At 41.9% G+C, this 26,447-nt stretch overlaps 1 long non-coding RNA gene across 3 annotated transcripts in view; it reads left to right on the forward strand.

Annotated features, from left to right (window-relative positions):
• The window catches only part of LOC118973968 (uncharacterized), a 36,878-nt gene extending 19,188 nt beyond the window's left edge, over positions 1-17,690 (forward strand). For 2 of the 3 annotated variants that reach the window (XR_012132866.1, XR_012132864.1), the window contains exons 3-5: positions 6,746-6,817; positions 9,448-9,598; positions 10,149-10,457. This is a non-coding gene — a long non-coding RNA (uncharacterized lncRNA). Of the gene's footprint in view, positions 1-6,745; positions 6,818-9,447; positions 9,599-10,148; positions 10,458-17,499 lie in introns of those variants that run through there. The other variant, XR_012132865.1, reaches the window with a different exon arrangement.
• Positions 17,691-26,447: the final 8,757 nt, after the last annotated feature.

Here is a 26,447-nt window from a genome sequence, read left to right on the forward strand (position 1 = left end):
TTGAGTTATGAGACACATTTTAAGCTAGAAAGAAAGAAATTTAGAACAAATTGAATCAAATACAACAGACAGTAAACTTTAGAGTGTAGAGTACATGTTTCTTGTATTCAAAAATCAAGTAGTTCCAAGACAGGTTGAACTGAAAGAGAATTTGTCCTTCCCAACTCTGTGCCTATAAACCCAAACAGTCCACTGATGCACCATGTAACCTTCACAGTACAAAGTGGCCTTTGAGCATCGCAGTCACAACAGAAGCAATGCCCTTGTCTTGTATGTTTGCTTACTCGAAAGCCTCCCTCACTACACTCTACACTCTGAGGCGTTTTATAAAATAACAACAGCAACAATAAATGATATTTATGTGGTTCTTATTATCTGCCAAGCCCTTTTCTAAAGGACTTCACAAATATTAACTCATTTAATTCTCCCAACAAGGCATTTCATTGATTTCTATCTCTGCCTAGTACCTGGCACAGAGTATCTCAACATGTTTTTTGGATAAATGAATGCATGCATAATGCTTACTTGGGTTGCTCTGAAGATGGCTTCATTGGCTCCTGTTTTATTATCTCCGGTGTCCTGGTAAGGGAAGAATATCCAGGTTGCCCTGGGTTTCTTTGCACCTGTCAGCCTCAGGCAGAAATGAATGAAAGCAGAAGTGCTGTGTTTGTGCTGCGTATGCCCAAGCTGTGCAGCATCCCCTATTTGTCTGAAATCTTATCTTGGATGGTGGAGGTGGGATGCTGAAGACAGTTTCAGGAGGAGGCAGGCTGCATCTGGCCAATCACTGGAAGCTGCTGGTGTCCCCAGCAGTGAGCCTACTCCTTCCCTCACTCATGCTAGGAGCATTCCCTGAGGTGCTATAGCGGCCTTTTCCTCAAAGAATCTCCCCCAGGGCCCGGGAGTCAGGTCTGTGGGACTCTGCATAGGTCATGGTGATTGGTGTCTCACCAACCAAGAGACAAAAGGAAGTGGGCAAATGTAAGAGAGAGAAGAGGAGAGGGGATGGCTTCCTGTTTCCTACTACCGATCTGTCAGGTGTGGCCCCAGCTCTGGTGACTCTGCACAGCCATTTCCACTTGTCCCCCAGGACTTGCATCTGGGCTGCAACATGAGGTTGGAGGCCTAGGATGGGGAAGGCTCAGTATGAGATGATCTTGGTGCTGGCACAGGGGGTACTGTGCAGTGCGGAGGGAGCTTCAGCATTCTTCCACTTGCCCTGAAGTTCTTTTGCCCCAGAGCTGTTTCCTGGCTGTAGAGGCCTCTGTGCCCCTCCTCATCCTAATCAGGACACAGTCCGCTTGTCCTGCCCTTCTCATCTGCATGCATCAAAAGTCAAGTGTTTGGAGGAGTAAGAATGTGTGCTCTGGAGCTAGTACAACCTGGTGCAAATTCTGGCCCTGTCACAGGCTGTTGTGCAAGTTACTTACCCTCTCTGAGGACAGCTAACTCATTCAAAATGTGGCAAAGATTATCCACTCATAGTGTTTTGTGAGGATTATTTTAGATAATGCTTATGAAGAGCTTAGCATATTTTGAGCCCACAGCAAATACTGACTGTTATACTGTTTTATAATTACATTTTTCTCTGACTCACCTTGTCAGAAATAATCATGCTTTCTTTGGTGTTAGTACAGAACATTCCAAAAATAATATATAGCATTTTAATAATAGTACATATATGTATAATAATTTGCTATATATGTATATTATATACTTATATGGTATAACTATATTTCCTGTATGTACTGTATGCTATATACAGTATATACTATGTTTAATAGTATATAAAATGTATAATACAATATGATGATAATAATAATGATAATTACTTTTTATTAAATGTCTACCTTGTGCAGATATTGCTGTATGAGCTTTATATGTACTCTTGAATCCTGACAAGGTAGGTTTAATTGTTATTCAAATTTTATAGATGAGAAACTGAGGCACAGAGAAGTTAGCAATTTGCCTGAAGATCTGAAGTTAGTAAGTGGAAGAGCAAGATTTGAAACGAGGTTGGCTGGCTTGGGTACTAGAGTCTCTGTATAAGGGCTTTGCATCCACCCCTGAGATGTGGGTCTCACCATGTCTTACCCATGTCCAATTCATCCTCAGAACCTCCCCAGAACCTTGTCCAGGTTTACAGTGGTCTAGGAACGCTTGTGCAAAGCAGATGCCATCAGTAGCTAATAGTCCAAGGAGGGAAGGTGCCAGCTTCCTGGTGCCCAGGTGCCCACAGCCAGTGTCCAGTTCCCAAAGACCTGGCCACCTGCTCATTTCTGGCCCAACTAGATAGGCTACATCTGAGCCTAGCAGCACATGACAGATTATTTTTCCCCTAGGGAAAAGCACTTAGAATATACCAGACATACTGTAATGGGGCAAAATGACCACTGAACTAATTAGAATAAGAAAAACAGAGGCTCACTTTGCAGTTAGGCACTGTATTTGAGGGGTGGGCAGAGGTAAGATGTTGGGCACAAGCATGGACCTGATCACGTGGTGCTCAGGCAAGAAAGGGAAATACTCCTTAAGGTGCTCTTTAAGGAAACAGCCTATTCAGGCTAGCAGGGCCTTGCTGAGCCACCTGTCCCTGCCACACTCCAGGCTTGGCAGGACTTGACCACCATCTGAAGATTGCTCTCTGCACCCACCTACCTCAGAAGATGAGAATGGTGTAATGAAATGAGCATCGGCTTGTTAGCAAGTCACTTAAGTCTTCTGAGCTTAATTTTCCTCTCATCTGAAATGAGGACTAATAATAAAATCTGTCTCATGAATTGGGAGAAAATGAAGCATCATACATTGTGAAGTCATAAAGATACCTTATATCTGCAGAATGTTTTAATAATAATAAATAAAAATAATAGCAATAATAACATCTAATATATATACAGCATTTGTCATATTTGAGGAACTCTTCTAAGTGCTTTGTATATATCTGCACAACAATCTTATGAGATAAATAATAAAAATAGTTATTATATCCATGTTACAGATGAAAAACTGAGGCACAGAGAGGTTAAGTATATCATCCAGTCACAGAGCTAGTGAGTAGCACAGGTGCGTTCAAACACAGGGAACCTGGCTTTAAGTCTGTGCTCAACCGCCCTGTCATTGAGATGAAATTTTAGCATGTGCATTTATAAAGCATGCCTGCTTCCGCCTTCACAGGTAATCCTCCACGTCCCAGAACCAGGGAGCTCCTTGGCCCTGGGGAAATCGGACCATTCTTTACACTGAGCTGAATCTACCTTTTGGAGAAGTGTCTGGAGTCTGCTATGGAGCTTAAAACTTGCCTGATGCTTGCAGAAAAATATTAAGAGGGTCATCTTTGTTTTTATAGGGAGGTTGGATAATCACTCCAAACTGTCTAGATTCTCACTGTTCTGACACCTCACTGTCCGTTAGAGTCCCCAGTAGCTGACCCAACTACAGTGAACATGTCTGAATAAACCAGATCTCTGGTACTCATCAGGTACCCACCGCATGCCCAGTACTGTGCAGGGTCATGGGGGCATGATGTGTAAAAAAGCAGGATTATGGTCTCCATCCACAAACAGTGAGCGGTCTACCAGGAGAGATCAAACAGCTGAAAAAATATATTGACATGACGAGATAATACCAGTATGTAATAGTTTGATAACACATGAAATTGTTCAATATTGACAGGGCAACTATGGCAGATGAATTATTTGTGTCTCATTGATCTCCTAGTTTTTTTCTCAAGGTTTTAAGTTTCTGTAAGGACATGGTGACCTGTCCTTCCTTCCAGGGAAGAAAAGAAAATTCCATGTAAAAGACCATTTAATGTTCTTTTACGTACATGCCATATCGCCGAGCTGTGTCTTTGTCCTTTCACATGTACCCTTCATAGCGGTGGTAGGGAGCCAGTTTCAGGTCTGTCACTCCTGAGAATTAACTCACAGTGGTGTGAGCAGAGTGGACTTGAGGCCAAGAGGTTAGGTCAGAAGATGCCCTGCCCTCTACTCCCTTCCTGTTGAGCTTTTACTTCCCCAGGGATCTTGAAACTGCTTCCCAACTCTGGAGATTTAGGTTGCATCTATTATCTTAAATCTTTGGCAGGCTTTCTCACCTAGCTGAGTGACTTAATCTCTTTCAGCTTTAGTTTTTCTTATCTGGAAGACGGATATATAAGAATGAATGTGAGGAGGGACCGAAATAGTCAATACAGAGTGCTGATCACAGTGACCGGTGTATCTCAATAAAATGGTGATTTTCTGCTGTTACTAGCTCTGCTCCCACACTCTTACATCGCTCTCACCATGAGCATTTGCACCTTCATCGTTAGGGGCACCATCATATTCTTCACCTCCCCATCATCATCACCTCACCATGCCTCCCACCTCCCTTAGGACATTTTAAATGAGTGGTTAATGATCTGATAAACACCATGCTCTCCCCAGTGTGACAATGGCTTAATTTGTCACCCTACTCAGCTAATATCTTTATGCAAGTTTTCAGAGATAAGGGACCAACCTGCTGAGAATGAATGCTGGACGGTCTCAGTCCGAGGTGGGAGAGGAGGGCTGGCAGCTCTGGCTGGAGGGACCTCTGGATGCTCCTGATGGGGCCTCCTTGATGGCTGGTGGGTGCACCTCAGAGAGAGATTCTTTTTACTGAGTTCTCACCACTTTCCCATGAATAGCAATGCAGGTAAAAGAGATCTTAGTCCACTAAAATCCCTTCTTCCCATTAATTACAGTGTCATGGTAAAGAGAAGATCCTTCATTCCAATTTTAGTCCCTAAAATGGGAGTGCCTGGGAGAGAACAACAGAAATATTTGAGGTTGAGGTTCTGCAGCAGGAAAAGCACAGAGTTAATTACCTTTGGCTTTACAGCCATACATAATTGTGTCTCATCTTTATAACCTGTGGCTATGCTTTGAGGGTTTCTGAAGTAGAGAAATTACCTGTCCGTGTCCAAAGTCACATTCTAGTTAGGAGCTCATAGGAAGATGGATGTAAATACTACTTGGGCCCCCAAAGAACAGCACTTCTCTGGAGATATGTTTATTTGGTAATTAAGAAGAGTACAGAGACTCATTCTGAAAGTTCTGCTCGGGGCTCTCATGTAAAGTTCCACTCTGTGAGGGGATGTTCAGTTCCGTTGAATTTCTTCACCAAGTCAACACAAATTACAGTGTGGAAACGAACGTGTGAAGACATTTCCGATGTATTTCTTTTTTTTTAATCCTTGGATAAAAGCACAGTCAGACCTTTGTGCACAATGTGGATTCTGAAGCTATAGATGACAGAGTGGGAGGATCTCAAAGTATCTCAGGGGAACATTTAGCACAAACACAGCACATGCCAACCTGCCTCGAGGCCAGGACACCAGCGGCTTCTCTGAGCAATCCCCCTCTTCCTACACACTCACCTGAAAGGGGCCAGAGGGCATCCCCTTGGCTTGCACAGGAGGCTTGGTCCATTCATTCACTGAACAAGTATTTATTTAGTGGCACCTAATGCCAAGTGTATTCAAGGTGCTGAGAATACAGCAGTGAACAAAATGGGGAAAAATTCCTACTGACATAAATTCACTTTTCCTCAGATTGGCTTAATATTGTTATTTTGCTCTCTTTGATTATATATATGAGTGAGTATATATTTGATATATATATATGTATGTATATTCTATATACATATAGAATATATATATTTATGTATGCATATTTTATATATAAATCTTAGATTTCTCAGGTTTATATACAAGTAATACATAATAAAAAATAAATATATTTATATATAAATATGTCTTCTTTGATGGCATGTTCCAAGAATTCAGGGTTCAGTTTATCTAAACTGATACTTGCACAAAGTCCAGAATAGCATCATTCATTCATCCAGTCATTCATTCAACACATACTTTCTGTGTTGAGTTGGGTGATAGGGATTCAGTGATGAACAAGGTAGGAAATCTCTCATACAAATTCGAGTATAGTTTAATAAATATTGAGACAAAGGTTTTTGACAGTTAATTCAGGTTTAATGACATACAAAACTTAAATCTTACATCTGAAAAGACATATCTTACATCCAAAGAAAATGCCATATTTATTACTACTTGACACATTTTCAGCATTAATGACTTTGTCCACACCGTGTACAGTCTGAGTTAATTTTTTTCTTTTAGCTTTTCCTTTTGAGATAATCTTAGCTTTATAGAAGGTTTGCAAAATAAAGTACAGAGCATTCCAGGATACCCTTCGCCTAGCTTCCCCTTATATTATGATCTTACTGTAACTATGGTACATTTATCAATAATTTAACATTGGTACAATACTATTAACCAGGTTACAGCCTTTACAGGATTTCACCAGTTTTTCCATTAACATTTTTTTTCTTTTCCAGGATCCAATTCTAGGATACCCTATTGCATTTAGTTATCATATCTTCTTAGTCTCCTCTCATCTGTGACATTCAGTCTTTCTCTGTTTTTTATGACATTGACACTTTTGAAGAGTACTGATCAGGTGCATTGGGGCATGACCCCAAGTTTGGGTTGCCTGGTGATGCTTCCCTGTGTCAGAGAAGAGTCATGGGTTTTGGAGGAAGGATGGCGCAGAGGTGGAGTGTCCTTCTCATCGCATCATGTCAGGGGGACCTGGGGCCAGCGCCACTTCTCACTGGTCACATTGACCTTGGTTGCTTAGTTAAGGGGGTGTCTTCAGGTCTCTCCACTGTAGTTATTTTATTTCCCTTTATATGATCTGCATGTTAGAAGCTGGACACTGAGTCTGCACTCAAATGGAGGGGAATTCAACTACCACCTGGAGGAAGACTTGCTTTCTGTGTGAGTTTTCCTCACCTGTATGTCCTGTCTTGGGGATGAAGAGATCATAGTATAATTTCTCCTTTAAGTGATGTTGAAGTTGGCTATGTTAAAGTTCAAAAATCTAATCTGTTGGTGTAGTGCTTTGTTTAGGAAATCCTTCATCATTCAACATGAACTTTTATCAGGGAGAGAGGAGTGTTTTCATTGGAGAAGTTCTCCATTCTGAAGTTCTTGTTGCTTGTAAATAAACTCCAGTGCTACAAACAAAATATCTTTTCTTTCCTCAGTTTAATGCAGTGTTAGCAACTGCTCATTGTATTTTAGAGTGAGTGTCCCGGGAAGAGTCCAGTGCACATGGCCGTGGACTCACAGCACATCGTGCCTGCATGGGATGAAGGGCATTTGGTTCAGCCTCCTCGCTTCACAGATGAGGAAACAGAGGTCCAGAGAAGAGGCACTGCTTTTCTGAGGTCATCAAGGCAGTCACAGGGAACCTGGCCTCTTGCTTCTCAGGGCTCTTTCCCTGTAAATTCCTGTCCGACCTCCCCAGCAATTGAGGGAATCTGTTCTATCTCCTCCTGACCCCATCCCAGCTCTTCCCATAGAGTAGGGCTTTCCATTCCTTTCTGAAGATTAGGAATAAGGCCTATATCTGGGCCATATTTAGAACAACACAGGATTAAAGGAAATGTTCCACTCTGACCCAGCTCACATCTGCCACCCTGGTGGCAAGAGGACCCTGTATCCTGCAGCCACTTCCCTGTTCCCCAGTCCCACCAGCCTCAACTGTAGCCTGGAAGCCTCATTCCCAGTTTAGCCAGGCTTTACCTGGGATGAAGATGCTATGGTTTGAAAGTGGAAACTCTTTTGAAAAATCTGGAGTTTATTTTCAGAGACTGTTGTCTCAGGAACAATGAGAAAAATTATCTTAGAACACTGAGACAGCTTAAAGCCATGAAAGGACTAAGAGGTCTTACCTTAAAAAGCAGTAAGAACTCAAAAGTTTGCATTTGGAGAAGAAACTGGAAAAGTGCCCCTGCCTCTCACTTTGGCTGGGGTTAAAAGGCAGTGAGATAGACATCTGACGGAATATGCTTAACTAGTGAGATATGTAATTTGCTCCCAGTAAAAGAAATGACATTTACAGTCCCACTCAACTCCTATGCAGAAGGAGGCCACCAACGATCAGCTCCTCAGGGAGGCATTGTCCACCATCACCCCAGACAACACAGTGCAGGAGAGGTAGGGGCAGGGCCGTCCCAAGCCAGAAACTAGGCAGTACTCAGCGTTTCAGCCAGAATATCTGATCAGCGGGGCTTTTCAAATTGCCCATTCTGAGAGTCTTGGCCAGTTGGTGAAACCGAGAAGCAAAGCCAAAGTCAGTGAGAGTTTGCAAAGAAGTGGCTGCAATTGGGTCCAGGGCTCTCCTGCAAAGGACTTTCACAGGCTGCATGATCCTCTTGGTGAAGTGAGTAAAGATAGTTTTTGCTGCCTCAGTTTACCTCTCTAAGTTGTGTGTCATCCGCATGTCCCCCTTGGCCTAGGGTCTTTATTATTTTCTCCATTTCCCTCCATTAAAATATCTCAGGAAAGCTCAGGAACTCATTCCTACGAGCATCTAAATCACTGATTCCACATCAAAGTTTTAGCTTTTTAGAAGGATCATTGCCTTTCAACAGGGCTAAACACTCACGCAAGGTTCTCAGCCTGGCCATGCTTCAGTGTCACTTGAGGAACACTTATAAATACAGAAGCCCAGGCCCCACTCAAAGTCTATAATGTCAAAAAGCTCCTCCGGTGATTCCCATGCACAGCTAGGGCTGGAAACACACATTCCTATTTAAGCCAGAGATCCTCAGTGAGTGGTCCTCTGACCAGCAGCATTGGCATTGCCCGAGGACTTAGGAATGCAAATTTTGGGGCCTGAAGCAAATCTCCTGAATCAGAAACTCTGGTGGTGGGGCCCAAAAATCTGTTTTATTAAGCCTTCCAGGTAATTCCGATGGTACACACTGAAGTTTGAGAACCACTGCTTTAAGCAAAGGAACCAATGTCTAAACTTGAACACTTTAGTTAGAAGTGGAGGGAGTGTGGGTAGAGGGCAGGGGTTCCCTCTTTAACCACATTTCATAAATGTTGGCGTGTCTGTGAACACATATAGCCATCTCTGGTTACTTGTCAATCAAGTGAAGCTGTCTCAGATTCACAGACCATCAGCAATGTTAGAAGTGTCTCCTCCAATGGGATGGACATTTTTCTTAAAGTGGCAATCGCATACTGGGTAGTAGTAGTTGGTGGTGGTTATGCTGGTGGTCATGACTATCCCCCTTCCTTCCTCTCACGCTCCACAAGCCACAGATCACAAGCAAGACAGGGCAGAGGCAGAGAATAAAGTTGTGGTAGGGGAAAGAAAGAAATCGATTGGTTAAACTAAGCTAGACTGAATTCAAGGCCATGTACCTCTCTTGCACAGTGTTTCTTCATTTGTAAACTTAATCTCAAAACAGTGATCCCAAAGCACTCACTTGAAGGGCAGTGCTTTCATGGCCTGAAGCATTTGGCCATAGATCTCTTTCATCTAACACTAAACATTTGGCTGAAATGTGGGGACATTCGATTCTATTCAATAACATGATTTTTGGTACCAGGGATATGCCGATGAACAAAAGGGACATTGTCCCTAACCTCAAAATCTGGGAGAGAAAACAGACAGGTGAGGAATGGATAAAGAAAGGGAAACATCGCAAGGATGCTGTGTGAGCACCTGGCAGTTACTTGGATCTTAGTTCTGGGGTTCAGGTAAGTCTTCGCTGGGTAAGTGATGTTTAAGCTGAAAACTAAAGTTGAACAGGAATCAGCCAGGTGAAAGGATGCAGGGGAGGGAAGGAAAGATTAGGAAAAAGAACATTCTAGATAGAGGAAGAGCTTATGTGAAGGCTTGGAGAAGAGACAGAGGGCGAGAGCCTGGCGTGGATGTTTCAGGAATGACAAGCCAACTATTTAGGATCCTGGAGTGTAGAGATGTGGTAGAAAATGAGCTTAGAAGGCCAGCAAGTCCAGATCCCTGAAGGCCTAGGAAGTTAGATGAAGGATTTGGACCAGGGCCTAAGGGCAACTGGAAGCTACAGAGGGGTTTAAAGCAGTGGAAGAATATGACAGATTTGCATGAAAAAATAAATCTCTTGGCTGCATTTTAGAAAGTGGATTAGAGGAGGTGAGAGTAGGTACTGGGAGACAGGAGATGTCTGTTATACAGATTAGACTTGTAAATGTTTTCTTAGGAAAAATATGAAATGAATTAGGAAACTATGCAATTAAAATGTGTATTTCCTCTTATGTTCTTTTTCAGCCCTAATTTTCTTTCTTTGGATGAAGAAGATCCTCAGCAGCTATCTTCAAAGAATATATATGCATTTGACATGTGGAATACTTAGTGGCATGAGTAAGTCAACTAATAAGAATTGAACATTAGCCATTTGCAAAGTGCAATATAAAACACATTGTTGGACACCATGGGAAATTCCAGGATCGCTTGGCCCTTGCTCATAAGAAACTAACAATTGAATTATGGAAATAAAAACATTTAAATGTAGTTGAAAAATTCATGCAAATAATTTTGATTAAGTATCAAAAAGTAAGGATGCAATCATACATACTCTAAAAGGAGTAGTAGAAGTAGTTTCATGGAAGATGTAGGTCTTGAGCAAGTCTTTGAAGGATCCTGGGGGTAGATGGACAAGCCTGGTGGGGACAGTGCAGTAGAGGGGATGGTGTGAGCAGTGGTACCCACATTTGTGGTTTCAATTTGCCTTGATTTTTAGAGAAAGTAAACTGAACCTCAGACATAATACAAAAGCACACTAGCTTTTGGCAAAAAATAAGGGAGTAGTAAATGCCTCCATCTTAATTGGTGGTCAGTTTTCTGCCACACCTATCAGAGCTGCAGCAGAATAGAGGGACAAGGGTGGACCTGGTGGAAAGACAGGTGGGGTCCACTTGAAAGAGGCCTGAGAGGGTGGAGAGAACCCAGGCACTGCCACAGGGAGTGCAATGGGCTTCTCATGACTGGCTGGCCACCCCGGAAATCAGTGTGCTCTGGCTCAGGACATCACCCAGTGTCAAGGCAGTTTAGAAGTTAAATCTAACAGAAGGGGTCATTTCCAAAGTCACACCCACCAGAAGCCTCAGCTCTTTGCCTCTTAGCACTGAGACAATCTGCTCTTGTGCAGGGGTTCAGGTGCTCTGAGTGGTACATTTGGCTCTGACTTGCCCTCAGTCCCAGGTACAAGTTGCAGTTTGGTGGCCACCTAGCATCACCCTGGGCAGGGGGTGGGGAAGAGACTGCAGGTCAGGGGCACTGACGCAGGCCTGCAACAACAGTCGGGTCAGGGTCAGACTGAGAGAAGACCAGTGCGCCTCTGCAGGCCAGGATGAGAGGCTGTGTGAGAGGATGGGGTGGGGCAAGCCTGTCTCAGAGTCAGCAGGAAGACACTGTCTGCTTGGCGGGTGCCACGGGGAGCTCCACGGGGTAGAGCGCTTCCAGCCCTGTGTGCCCATGGTGGTGCTGCAGCGCTGTCTGGACTGAGGGCCAGGGAAGCCAGAGGAGCGGATAGATCCAAAGACAGCCTATGGACCCCACTCTGTTTTCAATGCAATTGGTCCTCATAAGTTGTATAGTTTGGGGATCTGCTTAATAATTCACTAATAAAAAAAGGATCTAATGAAATCCCTTGAAATCTTTGTCAATTAGGCCTGTTCACAACATGCTGTTTTGGTCCCTTCTTGAAGGAATGTAGGGAAGGTACTTATTGAGCACCCCAACTCTGTGGAACCCACCAGGGCGGCATGCTGAGCCCCAGAACCTGCTCACCATGTGCAGACCAGGCAAAGCTGTGCCGGGGTCGCAAGAGCCAGAGAGCTGCTGGCAGGAGCATGAACAATGGGCTAGTGTGTGTGCTGCCTGGGGGGCTCAGCGGAGGTGACTGTCCGTCGGGGCTGTGGAGGTATGTTTGCCCAGGCAGGAAGCCACAGGGTCCCAGCCAGCCTCCCCTGGCACAGCTCCTCGCCGCACCTGCAGCGAGCCCCTGAGCACCTTGAGGATGGCAAGAACAGTTGCTGGGAAGCCTGCCCCAGCCCACCTGGGCTGCCCAACTTCTTCCTTATTTCCTGCTTGTGTCTGAGGGCTCCCCACACCCGTCCCAGTCTAGGAAGGTGGTTGCCAACCTGGGAAGGGAGACTTAGCCACCTCATGGCTTCACTATCCAGGAGATACTTGCTGAGCTGAGGGAACTAAGAGCTAAGGAAACAGCTTTTAAGGGGGAGAGGTCTAATGGGAACAGTACACCTCATAGGCTTTCACTGGTATCTGTGTGGGATGAATGATTTTATGAGTGTGCCTGGGCTCTCCCACTGTCTTAAGACTGTTGGGCCCACACAGATGTAACTGTATATTGGTGATATAAACTATATATGTTATACATATATATGTTATATATTCAGTTATAGCTGTATATGTAACACAGGTGTAACTGTATATTGGTGGGTGGGAGTGACTGTATCATAAGACCCCAGCACTCCTGGTGTCAGTCACTTGGGGAATAGGCCTGCCTTTCAGAGCAGGCCTGGAGATGGGCACAGATATCTCAGGGTGGGCTCCTGTGGATATGAGCAGTAGAAATAAGGAGGCAGTGGAGGTGGGCCACACATCTGGCATAAATTTGAATGTCATTTCTGGAAAGGCAGGACTTGTGAACCACTGGAATGAGCTGGTTCTGGCAAGTTCCCAAAGCCAGACTTTGCTGGCTTGGCTTCACTGCCATGCCTGGGGTTCTCTGGGCTCATCGCCACTGAAGCCTTTCTTGCAGAGTGTTTAGTATTGTACGGCCAACCTTTGTTGGACATCTACTATTGCCAGCTTTGTGGTGCTCCTTTTCATTCAGGATGTGATTTGGTCCCTACTACAGCTTGGGAAGGAATTATTTTCTCTCTTTTACAGATGGGGAAACTGAGATACTAAATGTGTTAAGTGACCTATTTAAGGTAACACAGTTTTAAGTGGTAGAGCCAGGAATTGAACCTGGATATATCCCATCCTAGAAGGTTTTTTTTGCTGTGGACTCTTCTAGAAGACATCAGCCTGTCTTGCCTGTGTTGAGTGTTGCTGAGGCAAGTGTCCAGTTCAAGCTTGGAGGAAGCTGTCCACTGGGAGACGAGTCCTTCCCTCCTAGAGCATTTCCTTCCCGTGCTAGGCTTTAGACCCTCTGGTTTTACTTTATGAATGTGGGAGCCATCCCTCATGGCTTCTTTCTGTAGTCTCTGGTCAGCTGTTCCCCAGAGATGGGAGTGACTATTGAAGAAATTTTCTAATGAGTCTGATAGTTCATCAAACTTTGGGGTTAAAGCAGACCTCCAAATATACTGTTCTCTGGGTGGCCAACATCCCAGAGACCCACACTCCGCTACTGCCTGGTTTCAGCGTGTACTTCTCAGGCATCCCTATGGACTGAGAGGCCCAGGCAGCTGCTGAGGCTGCCTGAGGGCATTGGGAGGGCTGAGGAGGGGCAGGGGTTCAAATGGTTGATGTCTGTCATTTTCTCTGGTTGATCTTATCAGTCTAAGCTGCTTTCATAGCCACTGACAGATGGGAGGAGCATAATGGCTACCTTGATTAGATTATGTGATTCCTTGTCACCTAGAGCTGTGATTTAGTTAACTGGTTCCCTGGTCCAGAGAAGTAACAGGAGAGAGAGTGATAGCAGTGGACTAGGAGGAGGCTTGGGGGAGATCTAGATGACATCAGCCGACAGCGGTCTCTGTTGTTCTAGCAATCTTTGTACACACTGGCATGTATGTTTATGAAAGTAGGTGACTACATGATGATAGTATCTATCATCACTCTGTTGCATGTGCCCATGCCTCTCTGTGCTCCAGGCAGAACCGCGGGACTCTCCCTGGGGCCAGGTGCAAGCCCATCCATGGCATCATAAGAGTAACAACTATCCCTTTTAGATGCTTACTATTTGCCAGGGACTGTTGTAGTGTTTTACATATATTAATTGATCTAAGCCTTACAAAATTTTATAATATGTGTATCCAGAGAAGGTAAGTAACTTGCCCAAGGGTGAATGGAGGCAGGATCAAACCCAGATCTTCGCTTATAAGCCTGGGCTCTCAAACACCAAGCTCACCACTGTTGCACAGGCTGGAATAGGCTGGGATGCCTATTCCCCAAGAGCTCAGAGCCAAGCAATAAATGATGAAAGAGCCAGGCTGGGGCCTGTTTTATGAACAAGACAGCTAGGTGTTGTGGAGGGAAAACTGGAGAAGCAGGGTTCTCAAATGTGATTCCCAGGACAGCTGCAAGTCCCTAACTTGGTAGAAATGCAAGTTCTCTGGCCCCATCTTGGATCTACCAAGTCAGAAACTCTGGAAGTCATGATTCTCTTGCATGATCAAGTCTGAAAACAACTGGAACAGGGAGTTAGATGGCTATGCTCCAGCCCGCCTGTGCCCTTGCCTACCTAGATGACCATGGGTGAGTGATTTCACCTCTTGGATCCTGGTTTCCTCATCTTTAAAATGGAGGATCACTGCAGATTCATTCACTTTTCATTAATCCAACAAACATTTCTCAAGTGCCTGCCATGTGACAGAGTCCAAGAACACAAAGAGGGCACAGTGACAACTGGGCGGCTTGAGATCGCCTATGTTTAGCCCTCTAATTACAAGGTTAAACCTCATTAATTCTTGCTGCAATAGTTGTTAGAAAGGCCCTCTCTCTACCTCCCCTTTCTCCTACCTCCAATATATCTCTCTACTGTTGCCAAAACCACATTTAAGGGAGCATAATTCCAACCTTGTTGCTCCTCACTTAAAAATCTCCAATGGCTCCCTATTATCTATGCTTTCCAAATGGAACAAAATGAAGGACCAGGATGTTTATGATCCTTAGAAATAGCAGAAGCCTTAGACACAACTCTACTGAAGATGCACACCTATAGGATGGTCAGGAGAAAGGAATCCTGGCCTGCACATGTCCAGAGTTGTATGAAATATGAATCCAGTGGCTGAAAAAAGAAAAAAAGAGCAAGATTTCTGTGCGACATTTGACAAAGCTCTTCTCCATGGGATTCACATGACATTTCCCAAGACAAATCTGGCATATATTTCAAAGCCTACAAAATATTCAAAGCAACAGAAAATGTGTGTGTTGGCTTAAGAGTCAAGACTTAACAGAATGAGTCTGAGTCTATTTTGGCAACTGTAGCCATTTTACTCATCAATTAGTATACTGAATGAGGTCCCTGGGGCTTAATGTCTGCAGTTAACTTTGAGGGTTTTCCCAACCCAACAATGCGTACAGCTGATGCCTGCATGGTTTTCTCACCCTCTGACAAAGAATAAAAGAACCAGTGATTAACAGATCCATGAGACTTTATTGGGCACATATTCTATGACAGGCATAATGTCAAATATACTGGACCTAAAAGAAACCCTTAGATGCTTTGCTAAGAAACATATGCTTCTTCCACCAGAAGAGGCCATCTGCCAAAGTTTCTGCTTTCCACAACTTAGTGTCATCTCTACATTGGGCAATCCACACTTGAGGTGAAGTAGGTCTGGGACTGCTTAGCAATCTGAAGATGCATGTCTTCACGTGCATCCGCCTGTGAAGGCTACTTCCCTGGTGCAAAATAACCACCTTGTTTCAAAGAGCTAAGTAGTCCAAGTTGTGTTCTAGACTTTTAAAGTGGGACTGGCAGCTTTCGGAGAATGAAAGAAGGCAAGGATGCTTGGGTCCTATCAGACATTTTGCTTCTGGGCTCTGCATCCCCTGGTTAAACCCTCCTAGGCACCTGTGAAAGAGTGGAAAGCCCACCACAGTGTCGGTCCCACTTCCTGCTAGCTGAGTGAACTTGGGCCTCCTTGATTTCAGTCTCTACTTTGCCACTGGGAGGCAGTGGCTGGTGTTCAGTTGATGTTTGCTGAATGTAGAATATCTGGGTTTAATGCCAGATATTGATGATTTTTAACTGTATCCCTTAGCTGGGTTTTTAGAAATGTTTTCCTGAATGTGTCCTGTGGAAATACAAGTCTGGAGGCCTCAAGATGTTTGCTTGGGGAAACACTTTCTGATCCATGGCTTTCCTTTTTCTGGTGTGAAGATACATGTGTGGCTGTTTCCCTCGACCTACCCTCCACTGCCACTAGAATTAAGCTCTATGTGGTCAGGAACCTTACTCTTCTTGTTCACTGCTATATCCTCAGTGCCCAGTATGATTGGATGACAGTAGAATGATAGTCAACAAATATTTGCTGAATGAATGTAGAGATAAATGGATAGATAGAGGGATGGATGGATGAATGACTTGTTGTCTGGGACTTTACTGTCTTGTGGTGGTAGAATTATATAGTGATAAGAGATGTCATCATAGGAAAAAAAATTTGTTACTGTGTGTGGTAGATTTTAACTAGATTTACTATAGTGATAATTTTGCAATATATACGTATATCAAATCATTGTGTTGCATACCTGAAACTAATATTATATGTTAATTATTTTTCAATTAAAAAAAGGAAAAAAAAAAAGAGCTGTGGAATCAGATTGCCTAGATTGGATCCTTGGCTCTTATGAGCTGTGTGTTTAGCTGTTAACCTCATTCTGTCTGTTGCCTCATCTGTAAAATGAGACTAATACTTCAAAGCATTGTTATGAGGATTAAATGAAATAATATATGGAAAGTATTTAGAATGGTTCCTGGCATACAATGATGTGCAGAATCTTGGCTATCATTGGCTTATTTTGTGAACTGGAAGATATGCGTGGAGCTCCTGGAGCTGCCTGATCACCATCCCCTCCCCCCACTCCTTTTTTTCATGGTGTGACTGTGTCTATTTGTGAGACCCATTAGCTATGGGAGATTTGTTTTTTAGGAAAATGTACTCATGCCAATCAATTTGTATTTAATTGTGTGCCTGTTACATTTCTTACCCTGCTTCTGTTATTGTTTTTGTATTTGCTCCTATAGACAATGATAGAGATAACTCAAAACTTTCAAATAAAAAAATTATAGTATTTCATGTTAATAAAAATATTAACACCAAATAATGACTATCATTTATAGAATCTTTACTATGTGCTAGGCATTTCATGCTTCATAAGTGATTGCCTGGACCAGCGGCGGTTCATGGATACCTAGGTATTGACTGGCTGTCAGTATCTGACTTTGTTTCTGGGTTCACTGAGGACAGGCTTAGCTAGCTTACTTCATTCACTAGTTTCTCCCTGGTGTTACTGTGGGCACATAACTCAGAGTTACTGCATGATTGAATTCACTGCTCTGTCTTCGGAGACAGAATTTTTTCCTTTGGACCTTCAAGATGTCTAGCATTTTTAGTTATCTTTCTCCTTTACTTCTACTTTTCCTCTTTTCTTCTTTCTCCACCTACATCTCTATTTCTATCTCCTTTCCGTCTTCATTCAAGCCACTTTCTCACCAAATTAGAGATGTGGCAGTTCAAAACATGCAGCATAGCCACCTGTCCACAGCTCCACCGTGACAGAAAGCCATGCAGCAGTGTGGCATGGACACAGACAGACTTGTCCTGACAGGCTGGTGCCTTTTCCTTTCTGCAGTAAACTAAACCTTTGATTCACAAGGAAATGAACTTTGGCTTTATTGTAATTCCTATTTCCATAGTGTTTGGGCACAAATCATGAACTATCCCTGGGGAGTATCCTGAGTCACTGGAGGATTTGGTGTTTCAGGAAGAGGAAGAGGAGGAGGCTCTTCGTGCATTTTCAGAAGGAAAGATGATTGACAAGCATCATCTCAATCACTGGACAAACTCCCCTCACTTTACTCCTTTGAGCAGTTAGCTCAAGGGGAACTTGGGCCAACAGCATCTCTGATTTCAAATAAAAGCTTTCAAATAAAAGAATTTGTTTTTCAGGGGCTCTGGTCACTTGGAGGCCCTTTAACACTACACAGAGAGGCTGGAAGACTGTGAGGTCTGAGTCACAGGCACACAGAATGGGTGCGAGGGCATAGGATCACCTGATCACTATTCCTTGGTGGGGGAACTGCAAGAAAGGTGTCTGTGGGTGCAGAGCATTCATGGTGCAAGTTCCCTCCTGCGTTTGGGAAATGGTGGTCATGTGCTTCACTAGACAATGGATCTTCCATGCTACACTTCAGTTAGAGATTTTTGTTTTTCTTCTTAATTAAGGCTTTCTAGGGGGCATTTCAATAAATAAGAGCTGAAAGAGGATAGATAGGAAAAACAGATCTTGAGTAACATGGAAGGATTCATTTTTTCAATTTTAAAAATGAATAAATTCACCATATTAAAGGTTAAGAAAAACTATATGACTATCTTAATAGATGCAGGAGAAGAATAGGACAAATACAACATCCAGGCATGGTGCACACTAGGAACAGAAAGGAACTTCATGAGCTGACAGATGACATCTTCAATAAAGCCCACAGAGAAGAGCACACTTAACTGTGAAAGACAGCTTCCCCCTGAGATGTGGAGCTTGGCAGAGGGCCTCTCTCTCACCACATTCACGTGGAGGATGCTTGGCTTTTGGCCCAGGAAGGCAAAGAGGGGAGACGGTGATTCATAAGATGTGCTCTGGGAGTGACTTGAGCTGGGAATGTCGAGGAAGTCTTCAACCAGATGCGATGCAGCCATCCCAGGCAGGGTTCAGTACGCATGTGCGAAGTCTCGCCAAATGGGATCCTTCCTGGAAGAATGGGGGCAGGGCTCTGCTTAGGGGGACAGTGAGGGTACAGGCTGCCAGCAGGGGGTCCTGAGCCTCAGGAAGAACTAGTTTTTGATTGCTTTGGTTGGTGCTTCCTAAATCCCAAAGTGATGTCACCTGAATTAAAAAAAACAAAAACAAAAACAGTCCACAAGTCGTGGACCACTCTAGACCTACTAAGACAGGTTTTCTGGGGGTGGAGCCCATAAATATTTCTTTATAACAATAATCCCACATAATATTGATGGGAACTACTCTCTAAGAATTCTTATAAGACTCTCCATTATTTTAAAAAATCAGGTTTTTCATACCAGTGAAAATGCTTGAGCATAGGGACTGTGTTTCCTTACCTTGGTATCCCTAATACCTAGTGTAATTCCGAGTACAGAGTTAGTGTTCAATAGGCATTTGTGGATGTATCATGGAAGATATTTCCTGAAAGTGGCCATCAACTATGCAGACCGTGGAAGTAGGTGCTGTTGGTGGCACAAAGATGAAGCTATCAAATTGAGCCTATTATTCAGTGTGTGGTGCCAAGCCGTGGTAAGGAAAAAAATATCCCTTTGCATTGGAAGGACCACATAGTGGATAGAATAGACTGTAGAACTTTTCTCTTTCAAAGGCTTTTTTCCAAAGCTCTAGGGTAACAGGAGAATCAAAGGTAATAACCACTAGGTTTTCTTGGCTATCTTCCTGGATTAATTATGGCGGTCTTGGGCCACAGATTGCAGTTAAGGCCACTTGGCCCTGGTTTTCTCCCTGCAAAATGGGGGAATGGGCACTTACCAGCTGCCTGTGTTGAAAACTGTCAACAGTCAGTATGATGTCAGTATGACTATAGGCCTTCTGTCTAGCAACAGAGGGCCTTCAGAGATAGCCATAAAGTTGGGCATCTTCCAGCCTGCTGTAGAGACCAGACTGTTACATGTGATAAAACCCTAGGTTAGAAACACTGGCACTCATACAGGCCTCTTTGACTTGTGTCTATGAAATTTTTGTTTGATCAGAAAGAATTTGATTTCCTTTTTAATTGTTCTTAATCATAACATCTAATTATTTAAGGCACAATAAAGATTTAAAGGCCATTCCTAGATAAGGACCTGCTATGTAAACTGTCAGCCATATATGCAGATGTTGGCTGGGAAGTGGGAATGATGAGATATGGTCTGAATCCCACCATTTCTCTGGCAGGGGTGGCAGGACCTGCTTTTCTTTTGAAAAAATAGAAATTGGTGAAGCTTGAAGGGTTTCCTAGTGTGTATGAATTTTGAGAACAAAAACATGAAAAGGAATTTAGTTATGTATGATCAGAATGAAACAATGAAAATCAGTGTATGTAGAGGACTCTATACTAGGCTACTGATTTAATCATTGCAGTAACAATCATTATTATTATTATTTTGATTTGGAAGAGGTGGAAACTAAAACTAGGAGAGCTTAAACAACTTACTGAAGGCCACTAACAGTGCAATGGATTTGAAAACAGGCTTTCTGACTCCAAATAATTTCTTCAGTATGCCCTGCTGCCTTGCTCAGGGGCATATTCTACAGAAGAATGAAATGATAATCATTTGCTAGCAGAATGACAAAATAGGGTGGCTGACTCAGTGTGAAAGGAAACATGAGACATTGCCTGTAGGCAGCAATGGAGTTGATATTATGCCCACGGACTACCCTTATCACTTGGGGGCCCATTATTATTCTAGCTACACTTAGGCAATTTATGTTTCATATATTTAAAAGTTTGATATTATAGTGTTTTACTAAAATAAACAGTAACCCTTAACCTTGGAATTCTCGTGAATTCTATGGACTGTTTCCTAAGGAAAATGTATATATGTATACACAGCACCTCCCTTTAAAACACTTGTGTCCTCCCCTCCCTCCCGCCCCACCTTCAAGGTCAAAAAATCTTTCTCTAGTTATGTGACTACAAATTGCTCTGAGTTTCTGGGCCACAGACAATTGTTATAGTCTAGGAGTTATTCAACTTGTAGACCATCAATTTTTCTATGATCTAGTTAACCCATATCTGCATTGATGAGAAATCATTCATTGCAAGGTCATATGGATTTTTTTTGTCTACACAACACCAAATATCTTGCTATATGTTGCTAACAATTTGTTTTGTTCATTGCTGTACCCTAAAGCCTGACAATAGTAGGTACAGTTACATGATGTAATCTATGTATTTATTTATTTGTTGTTGAATATGTGTTTCTGAAAATTGTTGGGGACAAAAATCTTTGGAAATTAATTACATAGATGCAATAGGATGACTTGTTTTTAAAGGAAATTTATCTACAATTTCTCCGTTATCTGTAGATTTTTGGTATATAAACTTTGGTATATAAACTTTACCAAGCAAAGAAAATTTCCTTGTAGTTCTAATTTTCTAAGAGTTACTTCTTAAAATTACAAATAGACATTGGACTTTATCAAGTGTTTAGACTCTGAGGTAATTTCATAATTTTTCTCCTACAATCTATTAATGTGGCGAATTTTGCTGATAATGTTTCTAAGAAAACTATTCTTGTATTTCTGGGATAAATCCTACTTTATTATATGTTATTATTATATCATCATCATGTATTATTTCTTAGTACACCACTGAATTCAGAAAACAAAGATTTTATTTAGGATTTTTGAATCTATGTTTACGAATAAGCCTACACTGTTCTTGTAGAGACCTCATCTAGTTGTAAATCAAGAATTCTATCAGTCCTTTATTTGCAAACTACCTTTTTTGTTGTTGTTGTTGCTGCTGTTTTTAAGAGACACATATTCCTAAGAGATATATTGCTGGATCTTTTTTAGAATTGAAATCCAGTCCAGGAATCTGTGTTTTTTAATTGGTTAATTGAATCTTTTTTTTTTTTCTTTCTTTCTTTTATTAACTTTACCTATGGATAACTGAATAGTTAATAAGAGGAAGTGTCTTTTTCCATGGTTGTATTCCAGCCAATAAGTGAAGAAAATTATAGAATTAGAGTATCAACAACTTTGCAGCCTACATTTAATTAATGGACGTAGGCAATGATTAGCAATGACCACATCATAATCTGGTACTTCAACCAAATAGAATGACACACATGATGTACAAAATTGTCTCACAAGGAAAAGAAAAAGTTAAACCGAAATCTGATGAAGACTCTAGGTTCAACTACTCATTTATAGGAAATAAAGGAGACAGGGTAATATGTTAAATTATACCAAGGATATACAATGAACAAAGTCCAGACTCTAGAAAACTTTACAGGGCAGAAAGCCTTATTTTCTTCCACAAAAAGTTATGAGGGGTATAAAGAGAGATGGAAGAAGCTAAAGATTTAAAGGCTTAAAAGATAAGCCAACCACTGCATTGTATGGAACTAGTTTGAATGGCTGGATTTTGAATTATGGAATTACTGGGATCTTTTCAGGCATTCTAACACGTGTCATGGCTAGTATTATTATTATTTTTTTAATCCAATTCGTATTTATTGATATCATATGGAGACAATAGGATGAGAATCATTTGTTATTCCCTTTTTTTTTTTGATAGGGCATCTCTCATATTTATTGATCGAATGGTTGTTAACAACAATAAAATTCAGTATAGGGGAGTCAATGCTCAATGTACAATCATTAATCCATCTCAAGCCTAATTCTCGTCAGTCTCCAATCTTCTGAAGCACAACGAACAAGTTCTTACATGGTGAACAAATTCTTACATAGTGAATAAATTCTTACATGGTGAACAGTACAAGGGCATTCATCACAGAAACTTTTGGTTTTGATCATGCATTATGACCTATAAACAATCAGGTCAAATATGAATATTCGTTTGATTTTTGTACTTGATTTATATGTTGATCCCACATTTCTCCCTTTATTATTATTATTATTATTATTTTTAATAAAATGCTGAAGTGGTAGGTAGATGCAAGATAAAGGTAGAAAACATAGTTTAGTGCTGTAAGAGGGCAAATGTAGATGATCAGATGATCAGGTGTGTGCCTATGGACTAAGTATTAATCCAAGCTAGACAAGGGCAGCAAAACATCCATGGATGCAGAAGATTTCTCTCAAAGCAGGGGGGGTGAGGTTCTGAGCCTCACCTCTGTTGATCCCCAAATTCTCACCTGATGGCCCCCCTGCGACTGTGCCTGTCTTAGGTTGTTCCTCCCTTGAGGAATCTTACCCGTCTCTGGCTAACCAGTCATCTTCCGGGGCCATACAGGGAAATGTAAAGTTGGTAAGTGAGAGAGAAGCCATATTGTTTGCAAAGGTTAGCTTTTTACTTCTTTGCAGATTTATGCCCTGTGGCTTCTATGCCCAGCACTTGTCTCGAGGTATCTTTACCACCTGGAGGAATTATGATACTCGGTAAATTTGATGTGAGGCACGAATTTTATTTAAGGGTTGTAAATAGGAAGGAAGAAGAAAAGCTATAGAGGTAGCATATGGAAGAAAACATGGGAGGATTGATTATTTCTTTGACATATCTTCTTGTAGAGTACCTTAAGTATGTATAGGTTTTAAACTGCTAACTAATTTGCACACACATATTAACATAATAGGAATACGGTGACATAAACAAAGCAAATCTATAATTACCATCCATCTCCAGTGAAGCCAAGAAAACCATTTAGGCACCCTAGGCATTTGTGAAAATTTGTCTATGATATGATGGATATTGTCCAACTGTACTTGAACAGTCTGAGAGAAATCAGACAAATTAAAGCAGCCCATTTCTGGGATCTGTTCACATCCCATATGTTCTTTTAACCGTAGATAGTCTATAGTCATAAGATTTTGGAGTGCTACAACTTGCACCCCTCCCAACTCCTGGTTGAGTCCCAACAGTACAGATCTGGTCAAATTCGTTGTCTCACTGTATGCACATGCCAGCCTAGACATCTCCCTCCTCATTCCAATGGCAAGTACAGGGGACGGTGGGCTGGATGCAGCCACAAACGCAGCATCGTCCGGATCCCTGTGGAGGCTTTTTGATGATCATCCCCCGGCACAAGTCCTCCAGAGAGTTCTGATGCCGGAAGCTCCTCCTCATATCGTATCTTAGTTCATTTTCTGGGTATCCAAGCTAGGCCTTGATCTTCTGCATAGAAAGAAACAGACCCTTTGCCCACACTTTGACATGCCCTCTGTACCACTGTGCAGAACTCATTGGAGGTCAGCACACAGTAACTGCTTTTTTTTTTTTTTTTTTAATTAAGAGAAAGGAATATTATCAGAAAAGAGTACCTCCATACCTGATCATCTGACACCCTTTAAGTGATCAACATTAAGGATATTTAAAGCATGCATTGATCTTTGATTTACCAATAGTTTTATCCTTTCAAGGAGTAATCCCCCTTTTCTTTCTTTCTTTCTTTCTTCTTTTTTTTTTTTTTTTAATTTTTAATCTACACTTACATGAAGAATACTATGTTTACTATGCTCTCCCCTATATCAGGTCCCCCCTAACAACCACATTATGGTTACTGTCCATCAGCTTAGCAAAATGTTGTAGAGTCACTACTTGTCCTCTCTGTGTTATGCAGCCCACCCTCCCCCTTCTCCCTCCCCCCCATGCATGCTAATCTTAATACCCCCCTTCTTCTTCCCCCCCCTTATCCCTCCCTGCCCACCCATCCTCCCCAGTTCCTTTCCCTTTGGTACCTGTTAGTCCATTTTTGGGTTCTGTAATTCTGCTGCCATTTTGTTCCTTCAGTTTTTCCTTTGTTCTTATACTCCTCAGATGAGTGAAATCATTTGGTATTTCTCTTTCTCCACTTGGCTTATTTCACTGAGCATAATACTCTCCAGCTCCATCCATGTTGCTGCAAATGGTTGGATTTTTCCACTTCTTATGGCTGAGTAGTATTCCATTGTGTATACCACATCTTCTTTATCCATTCATCTACCGATGGACATTTAGGTTGCTTCCAATTCTTGGCTATTGTAAATAGTGCTGCGATAAACATAGGGGTGCATCTGTCTTTCTCAAACTTGATTGCTGCGTTCTTAGGGTAAATTCCTAGGAGTGGAATTCCTGGGTCAAATGGTAGGTCTGTTTTGAGCATTTTGATGAACCTCCATACTGCTTTCCACAATGGTTGAACTAATTTACATTCCCACCAGCAGTGTAGGAGGGTTCCCCTTTCTCCACAGCCTCGCCAACATTTGTTGTTGTTTGTCTTTTGGATGGCAGCTATCCTTACTGGTGTGAGGTGATACCTCATTGTAGTTTTAATTTGCATTTCTCTGATAATTGGCGATGTGGAGCATCTTTTCATGTGTCTGTTGGCCATCTGCATTTCTTTTTTAGAGAACTGTCTGTTCAGTTCCTCTGCCCATTTTTTAATTGGGTTATTTGTTTTTTGTTTGTTGAGGCGTGTGAGCTCTTTATATATTCTGGACGTCAAGCCTTTATCGGATCTGTCATTTTCAAATATATTCTCCCATACTGTAGGGTTCCTTTTTGTTCTATTGATGGTGTCCTTCGCTGTACAGAAGCTTTTCAGCTTAATGTAGTCCCACTTGCTCATTTTTGCTGTTGTTTTCCTTGCCCGGGGAGATATGTTCAAGAAGAGGTCACTCATGTTTATGTCTAAGAGGTTTTTGCCTATGTTTTTTTCCAAGAGTTTAATGGTTTCATGACTTACATTCAGGTCTTTGATCCATTTTGAGTTTACCTTTGTATATGGGGTTAGACAATGGTCCAGTTTCATTCTCCTACATGTAGCTGTCCAGTTTTGCCAGCACCATCTGTTGAAGAGACTGTCATTTTGCCGTTGTATGTCCATGGCTCCTTTATCAAATATTAATTGACCGTATATGTTTGGGTTAATTTCTGGAGTCTCTAATCTGTTCCCCTGTCTGTGGCTCTGTTCTTGTGCCAGTACCAGATTGTCTTGATTACTATGGCTTTGTAGTAGAGCTTGAAGTTGGGGAGTGAGATCCCCCCTACTTTATTCTTCTTTTTCAGGATTGCTTTGGCTATTCGGGGTCTTTGGTGTTTCCATATGAATTTTTGAATTATTTGTTCCAATTCATTGAAGAATGTTGCTGGTAATTTGAGAGGGATTGCATCAAATCTGTATATTGCTTTGGGCAGGATGGCCATTTTGACGATATTAATTCTTCCTAGCCATGAGCATGGGATGAGTTTCCATTTATTAGTGTCCCTTTTAATTTCTCTTAAGAGTGACTTGTAGTTTTCAGAGTATAAGTCTTTCACTTCTTTGGTTAGGTTTATTCCTAGGTATTTTATTCTTTTTGATGCAATGGTGAATGGAATTGTTTTCCTGATTTCTCTTTCTATTGATTCATTGTTAGTGTATAGGAAAGCTACAGATTTCTGTGTGTTAATTTTGTATCCTGCAACTTTGCTGTATTCTGATATCAGTTCTAGTAGTTTTGGAGTGGAGTCTTTAGGTTTTTTTATGTACAGTATCATATCATCTGCAAATAGTGACAGTTTAACTTCTTCTTTACCAATCTGGATTCCTTGTATTTCTTTGTTTTGTCTGATTGCCATGGCTAGGACCTCCAGTACTATGTTAAATAACAGTGGGGAGAGTGGGCATCCCTGTCTGGTTCCTGATCTCAGAGGAAATGCTTTCAGCTTCTCGCTGTTCAGTATAATGCTGGCTGTGGGTTTATCATATATGGCCTTTATTATGTTGAGGTACTTGCCCTCTATTCCCATTTTGCTGAGAGTTTTTATCATGAATGGATGTTGAATTTTGTCAAATGCTTTTTCAGCATCTATGGAGATGATCATGTGGTTTTTGTCTTTCTTTTTGTTGATGTGGTGGATGATGTTGATGGATTTTCAAATGTTGTACCATCCTTGCATCCCTGGGATGAATCCCACTTAGTCATGGTGTATGA

This window comes from Manis javanica, chromosome 6, assembly GCF_040802235.1.
Source record: "Manis javanica isolate MJ-LG chromosome 6, MJ_LKY, whole genome shotgun sequence".
In the NCBI taxonomy this organism is placed as follows: Eukaryota; Metazoa; Chordata; class Mammalia; order Pholidota; family Manidae; genus Manis; species Manis javanica.